This window comes from Empidonax traillii, unplaced genomic scaffold (assembly GCF_003031625.1).
Source record: "Empidonax traillii isolate 1590-97213 ecotype Southwest subspecies unplaced genomic scaffold, ASM303162v1 scaffold1:size7828297, whole genome shotgun sequence".
In the NCBI taxonomy this organism is placed as follows: domain Eukaryota; kingdom Metazoa; phylum Chordata; class Aves; order Passeriformes; family Tyrannidae; genus Empidonax; species Empidonax traillii.
The window spans coordinates 2,698,946-2,713,458 of record NW_020955194.1 but is presented as its reverse complement, the minus strand read 5'-3'; positions in this window follow the sequence as shown (position 1 = coordinate 2,713,458).

Here is a 14,513-nt window from a genome sequence, read left to right as displayed (position 1 = left end):
ACACATAACTAAATACAGCCTGCTGTGCCAGAGTGGTATGAAGTGCTTTGTGTGGGGTCAGGCAGCGCCTGGCCGAGCAGTCCTTTAGAGATTTTTGTGGGGCACAGACCACATCCTGAGATCTGCTCGCAGCCCACAATTCTTGCAGCTCACAGTTTAGCTTAGAAGAGGGTTCCCAGCCCCAGTGATTGCAGAGGTAAGTAACAACCTGTGGCTTGTTGCACTGCTGTGCAAAATGCTAAAAACTGTTACCTTTCTGCACAGCTGTGGAATGCAGAAGGCGTAGCAGAATCTCAGTAAATCCTAGTAACGTTATATTTTTACTTGAGGTTCAGCCAGGAAAGCTGTAGTCCCTTCTGTCCTTTGTTTGTTTGGTTTATAGGAAATTATGTGATCCTGAAAATGGGCATTTCTTGTGAAAATACCCTTTCACCAGAAAGCACAGCACTGCCCGATGGTGCCACATCCACACTGAATAAATCAAGTGGGGAAATGACTGAGTTTCACCTCTGGAGTTCACTTATTGAAACTGGCTCCTTCAGGCTTGAGAGCAAGTTTGGTAAGAAGAAGAGCAACAGCAAAGTGGTCTCTCTCCCTCTAATACCTACAGAGCCAGACCTTTCAGAGTATGACAGCTCAAAGAAAGACTGAAGGGGATTAAAAAAAACACAAACCAACACAACAAAAACCAACTGTCTTTCTGCAGTGCATTTAGAACAAGCAAAACCACATCCAAGCAGCCTTCAGAACACAGTACACCACCTTATTAACTCAGTTGTACTTAATCCTTGCATTCTGGTATTTTTAGAAGCCATCATGCAATTCAGCAGGACTTTGAGCCCATGTTTCCTTTGTAATGGATGACACCGCTCCTTCCCATTTTAATTCAGAATTAGCTTTCTGACAATAAGCCTGGCTCACATGACACATACTGATTTAATTAAATTAATTTAGAAATGGAATTAGTTACACATGCACGCTCTTCTTTCCCCCCTTCCTAAGGTGGCCTTCATACTCTGGCTGAAGAGTGCCCTTTGCCTCCCTCTGGGTGGAGCTGGTGAAGGCCTCCCTTGTCCATCTGATCCTCTGCAGCAGGAGGAGAGTTTGGTCAGGTTGAACTTCTTGCAATCTGAAACTGCAGGAAGGTAAAGTCACCTTCATAGATTTAGGGTGTTTTGCCAGAGGGCTGCCTCTCTTGGCCAGTTCTGTAGTGAAGAACCCCCACAAGTATTGGCTGGGGTTTGAGACTTTTGAAGTCGGTGCCTCTTCCTTCCGTGGGTTATTATTTTTTGATCACGAGGGAACTCAGGGTATGGCTGTATCAGGTGTAAACAGTCCTATTTTGTCTGTGCCTGGTTTTATCTTGATCCAGTATCTCCCAGCCAGGAGGCTTAGGTTAGCTCTGGGCTGCCTCTAATGAGCTGCAAATGAAAACAAAAAGTCCTCTAACCCATGGTTTCTCTCTGTTATGTGTTATCTAATCAGGGCTCTCTGGAACAGCCCTGTGGAAACCTGTTCTCTGCACAAGCATACGAACCAGACTTATCAGTAGTTTGTGTTAAAGCTGCTCTGGAGCAGAGAGAAATTATAGAGGTATTTTTTATATTTTTTTTTCCTAAATGTATACTTTCTTGCGAAGACATACACAAAAAAATCCTCCTTCTCTTTAACATCTTGTAGAGCACTAGTCAGAGGTACTGCACATAAAATACCAAGAGATAAGAACTGAACATCTTCTGGAAGAAAGCAAGGAATGGAAACCCAAACCAATTCCTCTTCCTCTGATTTGTTAGAATGTAGATTAAAAGAAAATTAACATTTCTAGGAATGGGTTTGTGTACCTGGGAAATCTGCTGGAAATTAATGAAGATATGTACTTAAAAGCTGATTATTCTGCACCTTTCCCTGCATAGATCCTCTCATACTGTACAAAGAGTGTCCTGCAGTTCAGATTAGTCTGTTTTTAAAAGGTGAAAAGAGACCAAATGATCCTGTTGTGCAAAATATCTACTTCAGAATAGCTGGTCAGACCCATTTCTCCATGCAAAGAAGTTCTAGCTTAATTACAGTTAATACAGTCAGAAATGAGCAACAAATCTCCATTCATAAGAGGTATTTATCAGTCTAAAATGTGTCAAGAAAGCAATGAAAACTTCCCCAGAGAGTGCTGAGTCTGAGCTCTCATCTGGAGCCGTCCCTTCGTTTTACCCCAAAGTTTGTCTATTGAAGAGACTCACAATTTATGTTTGTATTGTGTCACTTCTGGTTTTGTAACATTACATTGCAAGAGGAAATTGATTCTAGGACTTCACTGTGGTGGTGAATTATATACCCACATCTTGGAGAGGGGAGTGAGTCACATGGCAAGTGTTTATCAAGTATAAGTATTTTGTTTGAGTGCCTGAGAACGGGAGAACTTCAGCCCCATGTGCTTTAAACTAAACATGCATCTACCCTTGGAGCCAAAGGAGCCGATGGGAGGAAAGCCCAGGCACAGGATGTGGAGTTGTCTGTGCTCACAGCAGCATAGAGGGCTGAACGTGGCCAGGGCAGCGTTCCCTCCTGTGAGAAGAGTCACAAATCACAATATTCAGAATGCGCAGGAGAAGTAGCAAAGAGAACTGAAGATGGGGGCTGACATCCTCCCTGCCCTCCCCCAAGTAGAAAAGCCTGTCTTCTAGCCCACAACAATTTCTCCCAGTAGTCTGTTTAGTCCTTCCTTTCAGAGCACTGTTTCATTTTCAAACGCAAAACTCTCAAACAATCTTGAAATCTTGAAATGTTTAACTCCCCTAAGCAGAGGAATCTGCAAATGATATTTCTCTCATCTGATTCCAGCATCTCAGGATGTCAGAAGGCTTTCCCTGCTCTCCTAATTTTCTGGGGAGTCATCTGTGCCCTTCCTTTCAACGACTGATAATCTTCTACAACCTAAAAATAACTGTTCTTAAAACAGGTCCATCTCTGAACAGATGTGGTTTTCCTTAACGTGTGTGGTGCTGCAACAGGAAACCAACTTGCCACGGAACCAGAGTCACTGTTTGCAGTAGTTCTGGACCATGAGTAGAAACATGTGACAAATTTTGACTCAGAAAAAAAATATGTTAGTCATAGGAAAAAGGGAGAAAGGTGGAGGAGAAATGAAGAAACTGCAGGAAGCCACAGGAAGCTTTTAAATCGAGGCAGGAGAAATGTGATCCATAACTTGTCATGAATGATGGCAATGAGAGCTAACTGGGATACTGATTAGACCAGTGGAGAACTCTGATGCAAGGAATCTTATGAAAAGATGCCTATTACTAGGGCAGGCACCTACCTCTTTAATATCTCTAGTTCAATCTATATTTGTCTGCATGCCTTCTGAATGCAAAAAGTTATAAAGAAGGCAGGAAATTAATGTATTTCTCCTTAACCAATGAAGAGAGGCCAAGAGCCTTGCTGAAATAAAGTATCTTCCACAAATTTTGCAGTCAGAGTAAAGGTCCCCACATGGGAGGTAATCTTGCACCCTGTGGAGTGTTCACTCTGCATGTGCTTCCATCAGAGCCTGAGCATGAAGGGTCAGGGCAGAGTACCTAATTCCTCATGTCATGGGAGAAGCAGAAATGACAAAAGCATTTCCAGGACATGGGAAGACACTGAGATGTCACAAATACATTCAAAAATTACTCTTCTAAACAGAGATAGGACCTGAAACTTCTGTAATTGCTGGTTTGGTGCTCGTGTCCACAGATCAAAAGAAAGGGAGTTCTACTCCTGTTAAGTGTGGTGTTATCAGTAGGGATAAACCACTAATCCGAGGTGAAGGACATATGAAATGTCCTTTTTAATTTGAAAGAACATTGGGAATTGGTTATGCTCATTAACCAAAAAGTCTTGCTTTAGTATCTTTTTTTTTTTTTTTTTTTCCCCTTGGTGTAATCGGTGCTTTGCAGATTTATGGAATATAAAATTATCTTCTTTGACCTCCTGGATGTTACAGAACCTTCAGTTTCACTGACCTAAACCTGTTACTGAGCACAGCACGTTCAGTGAACGTGTTATGTACCTCATCTTTGCAAGGTACTTTCTTTGAAGAAAGGGCCCCTTCTTGGTCTGGAGCTATCAAAAGATGGAGCAGCCAAAGTTTCCTTTCACTGTCACTGTTTGACTTTCACAGTTTGACAACTTTGCTGCTTTTAGCTGCCCTTCTGTGCTTCTCCACTGGACTCCAAAACAGGGCAGGTCACAGTTGATGGTTGATGGTTCCCAGCGTTTCTCATGTTTGGGAAACATCCCGAGGGGCAGATTTTCTAAGCAGTATAGATAGAACTGCTGTGCTTGAAGGGGGTCTCTATAGCACTCTCAAGCTATGAATTGTGGTAGAACATGCCAGCTGAGCACAGAAGGGAAAGAAAATGAAATATAAATTCATTACTGCAGAGCTAGAACAGCGAGGATAAATTCCTTCTATTTCCAGGCATCTGCTTTGTATTTCCAGCTAAGGATGCCATTAGTGGAGACAAACTGAGCTCTTTTGATCACTTTCTGCTGTGAAAGGGGTCAATCCTCCTTGCTCTTCACACTCCCTCCTACATGATCCTGACTCACCCTTGGGCTGACTTTCATATTCGCTGAGCTGATGCAGCTCATTAACCCATCAGAAAACTGTCCTTTTTTTACTTCTCTGGATTTATTTTCTGTTAGTTCAGTGAGCTGAATCAGCTCAGCAAGGGGTCAGGTGAGTGTCAAAAGTACTGTGAGGAAGCATGAGAGGGAAACAGAGGTGGAAGTAGAGCAAGTAAGAGGAAAAAAAGGCAGGAAAAAGCAAGCAAGGCAAAGGAACAAGACTGCTCCTTTAAATAGCAGAAAGCCTTAAGATTAGCAGATCCCACCTTGTCTGATTATATCTTTAGGAAAATTATTTCCTTAGAGTTCCTGTGGGGTCAGTGTAGAAAAGGGAGTTTCTTTAGAGAGTGGCTAAAAAGGACATAAAGAGAAGTAATCTAATTTAGACACGTGGATTAGGCAATGTCAATAGGCCTGTTCTTTACTGCAAAGACCCCTGTGGGTTAAAGCTTTAAAACACAGTTAATTACTGAGTGACTAAATGCCTGGAAAACCAAAACAATGGTCTCTAACTGCAGAAGTAGTTTTCAAAGAGCTCTAAAAGGCCTCAAGTATAATCAGAAAGACCATGCAAGCCCAGAGAGCAGAACACGAGCATCAGGTGAACTGGCTGTGCGAAGTCAAGCAAAGGCTGGTAAAGCTGATGTCACTTGGAATTTGCTCAGGATCTGCCTGAGGAGAAAATCAGGAACAGTCCTGCAGAGTGCATCTTGTTTTCAGTAGATTTTCCCCTGCAGTTCCCCGTGTGCCACCAGCTCTCTCCCTAACTTTGCTTCTCTCTTCCTTTTCACTTCCGCCATTATTTGTAAAACTACTATGGAAAAATGACCTACATAAATAAATAAATCGAATGAATAAGTCATGAGGGAAAGAATGAATGTGTGTGTGTAGGTGGATGACACAGGGAACCAGGCTGGTGGGAGCAGCAGGAGCCATCAGTTTGTTTGCTGAGCCCCAGGGAGGGTAAGGACATGGAGTACCTGGTTGTGCAAGGTGCCGAGTGCCTTCATCTTCTGTCACTTCTGGAGAGAATCACAAGCATTTCCAAACCTTACCAGCAGAGACTTCAAGGAAGGAAGAAGTTAGAAGCCTAAACCTGAGATTCTCAGCATTTTTCTTTCTATTTTCATTTTTATTAGTTTTCAGGTCCCTAAGGATTTCTCCCCCCTAATGAATCTTTTCATAATTACCTTTCATGGAGCCTTTCAAAATAATCAGTGGACCAATTGGAATTCAACTGGTTGCAGAAAGGCATTTGCATTATTAAATGGATAAATGTAGGGGGAAAAAGTGGTTTAGTTATCAACATTGTTTGCAGTAAGTACTTAGTAATCCTGACACTGCAGCAGTCCTCTCTTCTTTTTTTCCTGAAGTAGTTCAAACCTTTATATGATATTCCTAGAATATAAAGTTGTATTATCATACCAGGTAGATTGAGCAGCTTCTTAAAGAATTCTTGGAAATGTATGTCCAAACCTGCATATTTTGTATGTCTACAATTTCTTCTCACCTTTTCTAAGTATGTGGCTCTTTAGCACTCATTATCCAGCTCTAGGTAATCCCTCACAAATGGTAAATAGTAGGGTTAGAACTGAAGACACTGTCTTGAAATTCCCTTCAAAACAAATGTAGCTTGTTCCTGTCCACTACTGAAAGATCCAGTTGTTGCCCTGACACAGACTTTCTCTTTGCAGTTGCCCACTGGAGCTGCTGTGGGAGATCCAAATGACAAGCTGGGCAGCCAGCCCTTGGATAGATTATGCTCTCTCCTGGAGAGCACTGGAATGGAAAATAGGATTTTTCAATTTTTTTCAGTGTTCAGGGTAGCAGCAGTGGTGAGAATGGGATATAAAGGATGAGGGATTGTTGGTTGCAGGCTGTGCCTTTCAGATGTGATGTTCTGAATCGATTTTCACTTTAAACTTGGCGATTGTATATGCAGGAACAGGGAATTACAATAACAAAGTTTGGAATTCGTAAGTACACTTATAACTCTGGTCAAGTGCAAATCCCTCAGGTGGTAAGGAAGGGGCACAGTCTGCCTATCAGTCACAGGTAGGACAGTCCCCACAGATTGCTCTGCAGAGATTGCTCTCAATCAACCATTTATTCAGCTGCGAGATGCTGTTCACATATAAAGTAGGCCAGGCTGTCATCTGACTGTTATCGACAGCCAGGCCAGTGACTGAGCCTAGAGCTTGTTGCAGTTGTGTGTGTAAGCCCAAGCCTACCTAAGTTAACGCAAGGAGGAGAGAGTTAAAAGGAAAATTTGGGCAGTTGCACCAGAAACCTCATTATTATGAACCTGGGAGTCTCCAGACTGACTTGTAAACATCTCTGCCAGGTCAAACACCATTACCCTCCATTGCTGCAGGAGATGCTGCTTTCTGTAGGACCTTATGGGTCAACATCCCTGGCAAACTGCATAAGCTTGCTTTGTGCCAGGGCTGTGCAGCAGCATGGCCAGCCCTTCCAAGTGGCTTTGAGCCACTGACCGTGGACCACAGCCAGGACTGATGCCAGAGCTGTGCTCCTTGCTGCCCTGGACATGCCACCACCTTTCTGTATCTTTCCTTGCCTTGGACATCTTCTGTCTTTTCTCACAGCATAAAGTCTTGAAGCAATGGATGAGAAAGGGAGTCTTGGCCTGAGGCTGATGTGGGCAGCCATACAAGTGCTGCCCTGTCAGAGATTCTGCACCATAACTTCAATTCAATCCCTTTTTCAGGTGTCTGAAAACAACAGAAATTAAAATAAACAAACAATGTACATGATGCACAAGCCTCCATCCCATTTTCAGAGGGAACTGAGCTGCACAGCTGACAGTCAGTGGGGTGGGCCTTATAGACTAGAAGGTGGAAGAACAAATACCATGGGTGGTGGGATTTCTGAATTATTTCATTACTTAAGGTTATCACTGATTAAAGAGAAAGTGCCTAACTGCATAAGCGCATTCATAAACCTATCAAGTGTGCATTTGTACGTGTAGATGTCTAAATATTTACTTTTGTATGGCACTTAGTTACTCTGACATAAGTCTTACTGTCCAGTTCCAGTCCAGAAGTCTGTACAGTCATGAAAACATGGCTCTGCCAGAGGTATTAAGTCTGGCACCACATGGATCTAACTCAGACATTTGGCTTCTGTGATGGTTCGGACTTGGCTCCCTGCCAAATGCCCAAAGCCCAGTAGCAGCCCCTCTCTTCCCCCTTCCTACCTCCCCCAGGGCAAAGGAAAAAAAACTATGCAAATTGAAGAATCCGAAAATCAAGCTAGTTATATAAAAAATATATTTTATGTATATTGCAGTTAAGATGCTATGTACACAGCAAAAGGGAATCCAAACACCCCCCAAAGGGATAGGGAAAGGGGAAAAAGGGACAAAAGGAAACAAAAAGGGACACCGAATAGATATGCGCAATCAAACCCGAGAACTAGTAAAATAACCAGTAAAACAAATCCCACCACATCCCTTAGAAAGCAGGATTGGCAGACACTGCCAGCACTCTCCAATCTTCCACGAGGCAGGTTAGTGGATGCTGCAGGTCTCAGCCTTGATAAGCAAGACCAACGCAGGGACCCACTGTTCCTGAACTCCGGTGGAAGAGAAGAAGAACGAAGGCCGTTCCTCCCTTCTTATTTATACCATGATTTATGTAAAAATCGTATGGAATACTGGGAACACTGCCCCTTCCTTGGTTACAAACTGGTAACCAGGGAAGGCCTAGATTAAAACCACCACAGCTTCTCAACCAGGACTGCACTTGGTTGCTTCTAAAAATGCTACCTTAGCTAGAGCAAAGGAAGTGGGGTTAGCTCACCACCCTCTCAGTACCCTCCACTCCTTCAGGTAAGGATTGTCTTCCTGTCCCTGTATTGGATACCCATCCATGACAAACAGCAGAGGTAGCTGCTCTGCACTCTTTCCAGGTATATCATCAGCTTTCCGGTATGTTTCTTAATACCCTAATCTAAAAAAGCTGTTAACAAATCTTAAAAGGATCAGAGATAACATTTACTTGCTATTTACACACCTACTCAAAGTCAAATAATTCATACTGTCTCAGCCACTTTGCCTGATAATCAAGACAGGCTATGGAATAGTCTGTGCTTTTCCCTTTCACCTCCACTCTCTCCATCAGTGCTGCAATCCAGTACCTAGAGCTCTGTCCTGAATACAGATTTTCTTTTTCCTGCTCTGCTTATTTCCTTTAAGGCTTTTTTCCCCCCTCTTGTGGATTGGCAGACTTATCAACACCAGCTAAGATTCATTTAATATGCCTAACATGAGCCAAACAGTGGCCTGCCCTGTCACTCCTTATTCTTTTCTCAGAAGGAAATGGCTTTAGCTGCAATTATTTGCATTATCTGCCTAAATATTTAGCAAATGCAATAGTTTGGTAGGCAGGTGTTGCTGTAGCCTATTCTGCATTTTAAGTCTATAAACCAGTTCTGCCGCTGCCTGCTTGGATGTTTGTTTTGTTTTTCCTCCTGGCTGTGAGGAGACAACATCCCCAGGAAGCAGGAAAACAGCAGCACCTGGGGCTGGATGCTGCACTCCCCGTGCCTGCTGCTCTGGCAGAGGTGTGGAGGGGGATCCACACGCAGCAGGCCTGCAGAATTAATCCCAGATGCCAAATGTGGAGATCAGTATCACATGGCAAGGCTTTGAATTTTCACTTTTCATTCATTAAAAGGCAGCCAGAGAGAAAGAGGCTCAATTCTCATTCTCCTGAGTGCTGCCACCCTCACTCACATGTGCATGTGAGCTGCCGCCTGTACAGTTGATATCAGGGAGTGTAATGGCACAGTAAGCAGAGGACTGTACCAAATTTCACTGGATTGTGGAGGTTTTTGTTTTGTTTTGTTTTAGGTTTTAGTATTTTGCAAAACCATTTCTTTTTTCTCTGTCCATTTTAAAATCTTCTCTGGCATTAGGCAAAACGTTTCTCTTATTAATGCCCATCAGTAGGTTGCTGCAGATTTGTTGTGGGTGTCCTGGATTTTCCCCCAGATCATCACAAACTCTTATTCCAAATGTGCTTATCTACCTGTAGGAATTCTCTCTAGGCTACCACAACCTTCCTGTGGGCATGACTTGGTGGAGCAGCTGTCCCTCAGCACTCTAGAGTCATCCCTTTAATCTGAGGTTAAAGGCCACTTTCAAGTGCTGGTGGACAGAGTGCAGGCAAGACTGTCAGAGGTGCCAGCTGAATGCAGAGCAGTCACATGGATATCACCTCTGGCTGATAACAGCAGAGGGAAAAATGCCTTTACTCACTGTAAAGACCGTGGCAAGGCTTTCCCAGCTCACCCCCAGTCCTGAAATCAAGTGAAGAAAAGGAAAGACTTGCACCTCTCTCCTCCTTGCTGTTTATAAAACTGTCTCTAACACACTCCAAGACTCCATGTTCCATTTCTGATAGATATGCAAAGGCCTGCAAAGGGTAACTTTGACCAGCACCCAAACTAACAGATATCTGGGACATCCTGGGGTTTTATGCCCTTGATATTGGCGCATCAGGGTATGTGACCTCAGAGAATATCCTGCCAGCAGCTTCCCAATGTTACTGGGAAAGCTTTTGTGGAAGAATACATCTTTTTTGGGAGTGTGTCACTGATAGTGACACTGTCACTGTAAGGGAAGTGATGGTGTTCCTACTTCAACAGCATGTTCACCTTGCTGTATGTGTTCTGACTTTTAAGTTTAAAAAAGCATCTTAAAGGAATTATCCTCGGTGTATAACTGATATTGGCACATCAAGGACACAATTAACATTCTGCTCATGTGGAAGGGAAATGTTAAAAAATAACCCTCCAGCTCATTCCTAGTATTTTTTATTTATCATTCACCAAACATACACTCTTATACTCGCCTAAATATAGCATGGTTTTTAGATTATTTTTAAAGTGGGATTTTTTTCCCCATTGGCACATCCCAAATTACAAACAAACTTTGTTTCATTCCGGTGGGCTATGCCCAAATTTAACGGGCATCTGCTGTGAGGATGATGATGCCATTATCAGTATGTGCATTCAGTCATGAAAGCAGCAGTCTCAGGTCTCGGGGACAGCCCTCTCTCTGCCATTAAACAAATGGCTTGGGAAAGTCACCACACAAGGCAAGTCACTCAGGAGCACTCCCTTCACGTTTGAAGTTACAGAGTAGTGTTCACCTTCTTGGTCAAAAGGTGTCTCTGACCTTCAGGACAGCCTGTGAAAGTGCTTACAAGGCAAATGCAAGGAGCAATTCTACTCCTTGTAGTTTGAAGGCAGATACTTGTCCCTTGTAAAAAAACCCCAACATCCTCCTGCTACAGGAAATCTGTCCCAGGAATCTAAGAACAGGCAAATCCTCGAGCTATAGAGGCTGGGAAATGTAGGGAATATACTTGCCCTCTCCTTCTAAACTCTTCTAGGCATTTGTGTTTGGCCATTATTGAAGAAATGGGTGCTGGGCTAGATTGACTATGGGTTTAACTGAGTGGGATATTTGTTATTAGAAGAGGTGATATTTGTTATTATTACGATATATGATATTATATATTAGGAAATATTATTGTTCTTGGAAGTGGTTAATGCCTGAAGGAACCAGGTGATCAAGAAACCATTTTTCATGCATTTTTTCTGCCTCCAGTGGCTTCAGCTGAGATGATGGGCCTCAGATCAGAATCAAGCCAATGGCTGAGCAGTGTTTTTCCAGTACAAGCAAGAATTTTCTGTTCCTTTTTCAAGTTGTATGAGTCCACTGAACAGCCTCTATAACCTATTTCCCCACTGAGAAGCAAGTATAAACCACACACCGGCAGTGACACGTTCTATCGTGGGCCAAGGGTGGCAGATGGAAATGAAAGTTGGTTAAGTAAACAATTAGGAGAAGGTGCTTGTCATATAACAAACAGAAGTGACTCATGCAGTGTCCCCTTCCCCCTCCAGTCACTGCATGAATCACCTCACCCGTGTCCAAGGAGAGGTCAGTTCAGTGTCTCAGTTCTTGGAAGTGTTTTCAGTTTAAAAGTACTGCAGGATCACGACAATCCTTGAAGTGAAGAGTTGTACGAGCTGTTATTCACTTTTAGCACGGGACTAGAGCACAATTCCTTTAGAACTCTCTCTCAGTGTGGTAAACACACATCTTGACTAGCTCTCACTGCCAGCGCAGATTTTCCTCTTCAAAACCCCTTTAGTGCTCTCTCTTGCTCTACCTTGTTATTTTTAATGGTTTGGCTTAGAAATAAAGAGCGGGGTGATGGAGGAAACTACACTTTTTGCTGGAGGAAGAAGAACAAGCTCATTTTAAGAGGATCAAGGAACTGGGATTAATAAAGAATTATTCTTCGTGATATTAGCTGCAAACCCACCCCAATTAGGCTAAGAGGGAAATTCACTCTTTTTTTGCTTCTCCCTCACATTTGGGCTCTACTGGCCTCTTCTCTGTATCCTTCAGAACTTAAAGGGAGAATAAGTGCTCCTCTGGAAAACTTCAACTTGTCAGAAGTGGCACAGTATTGGTATCAGGAAGGCTTCCTTCATCCCATCACCTGGCTTTTCCGTGACTCTCCTGCTCCCTGCCCCATCTGTTTCTATACTACATGCTTCTTACCAGGGACAGGAAGAGCACAGGAAGAAATTAATCCTAGTATGGATATCTTTCAAGGCACATTTCTCTCATTCCCACTTTGGCTTGATCTTCTGTTAAGTGTCATGAGATAAAATCGGGCAGCTTGACGTTTTTATTGTGTTTCCCACACAGGGTTGGGTTAACCTCTGTGGGATTCCCGTACGTAGCTCACCCAGCTAATTTATGTGGAAAACACCAACTCTCTTGCCCTGGCTTGGATGTGAGTTTGACTCAGGGTAAGAGCAAACCTCACTGCAAAATGAAGACGCGCTCTTTTCCCATCTGAAGTAGTTTATCTTCCTGTACAGATGTAACATGAAGTAACACATATATCTTTCTGCTATTTCATTTTCCTCTTTTCAGTTGTACACTCAAAAAAACAGGGGGTGAATGGAAAAGAGATGTCCTGGCAAATCTGGTCACTGCCATTACTGTACCTGCCAAATGAATTAGGAGTCAGTGAACCTTTCAAAATAAGATGTGTAGATTCTATACATAGGATCGTACTTGATATTTTATAACAGATTCCACCCATTTCTGTCTGCATCTCATGCAGGACTGCACACATCCTGGAAAGATCAATCGAAGGGTTTCTGTGTTATGAAACACAGGCACTTTTAAAGAAATGATTGCACTTAGCTTAAGGCTATGGTTCTCTGTGACTGGCTAACCTGGATGTGTTATAACTCCATTACAACTCAGAATTCAACAGCATTAGCAGTTTTCATCACACTAAATTGTTATTGGAAATGGTTGTGCTGAGTTTGACTTCAAATATCACTAAAACAACCAGAATGTAGCTTTTCCTATTGATTATTTAGCCTGAATAAAAATTATTAAGGATGTAATCTTCCATCTCTATGTTTAAAAATAATTACTTTTTTTTGTTTGGAGGAGCCAGAAAGTAAGTTGCGGTGAATGAAGTGGAAAGAGCGCTTTTGCTCACTTGGACTACAGGCTTGAGACTGAACAAAATCGTTGACAGCTTTACCAGAGAGGGTTTGAAGATGCCCATCAAAATGTCTGTACCCAGACTGGCCCCGCAGCACAGGAGCAGCAGAATGCACTGCCACAAGGGAGGTCTGTCTAGGTATTTATACCATGTTCATTGCCATGGTAACAGAAAGTCTTACAAAATGCAGACATTACACACAGAAGTGTTTGTGCTTTCCTGCCTCTCTCACACTCGCTCTTTCCTTCCCCCCAAACACTGGGGTTTTTATGGTGAGGAGGCTCAGTGTCAGAGACCAACTCACACTGATTCCCAGAACCCTGGAATTCCTGGGCCAGGCTGGTCCAATGCCTTTGGGACCGTGCCCTTCAGCGCTGGGTCCTGCAGTGCTGCAGCCACCCACCCATCACGGGTGCTCCTGGGCCCCTTGAGAGCACCCGATGACTTCAGTGTGTGCTAAGAATTCCTTCAGCAATATCTGTGGAGAGAGATCACCAAGACCTGACTCACAGTGTGTCTCCTGCCTCCCTGGGGAGGTCCTGACCTCAGAGTTTGGTGCTGGGCTGTTTGCCAGGTCTGTGGAGCACAGGAGTCATGTTCTCACTGCTGTGCTGTGAGGAAACACTGATATGACACCATGCTGCTCTCTGGGCCTTAAAATGTTCTAAAGCACGGATGTACCCACCCTATCCAGCTGAGAGTGGTTTCCAAACTCTGGATCAGCACTCACCTTGGATCCCACACTTTCGTACTGAAAACATTTCCTGTTTAAGCAGCCACATCCCAAAATCATTCAAGGTGGGAGCTCTCCTTGCTGTGGTCACAGCTGGCACTGACTGTGTCAGTTTTAGGTAGGTGTTAGTCATGGTTTTGTACCTCCATACCTCACTGGCATGTTGTGCCACTTTTTTTCAACAGTATCACTGTAGTGTGCCTGGGAGCTTATCAAATGAAGCCAATGGCAATAGAAGTGTCTAATTGACTTTAAAAACAAATTAGTCTTTTTCTGCCTCTGCCTGTAAAAGAGATCCACCCTAAGAGTTGGGTAATTGGTGAGCTCTGGCCCTCTTAACCCACGTCTATATAGTTTGCAAAGCTGGCTTTAACACGATGCTTCAAGTTAATATGCTGACACAACCTAATTTTCTAAAGGAAAAGGCTGACTACGGGTCTTCAGAAATTCTTAGAAATGTTCTGCTCAGTTTAATGGCAGTCTGTTTCACTAGCCAAGAAAAATGCAAGGCTAGGTTTTGGGCATTTTGGAGCAGTTAAGAGTCAGGAGTGCTGTGGAAGGAAACTGATGTTACCTCTTGCTTCCTGTGAACATCTTCT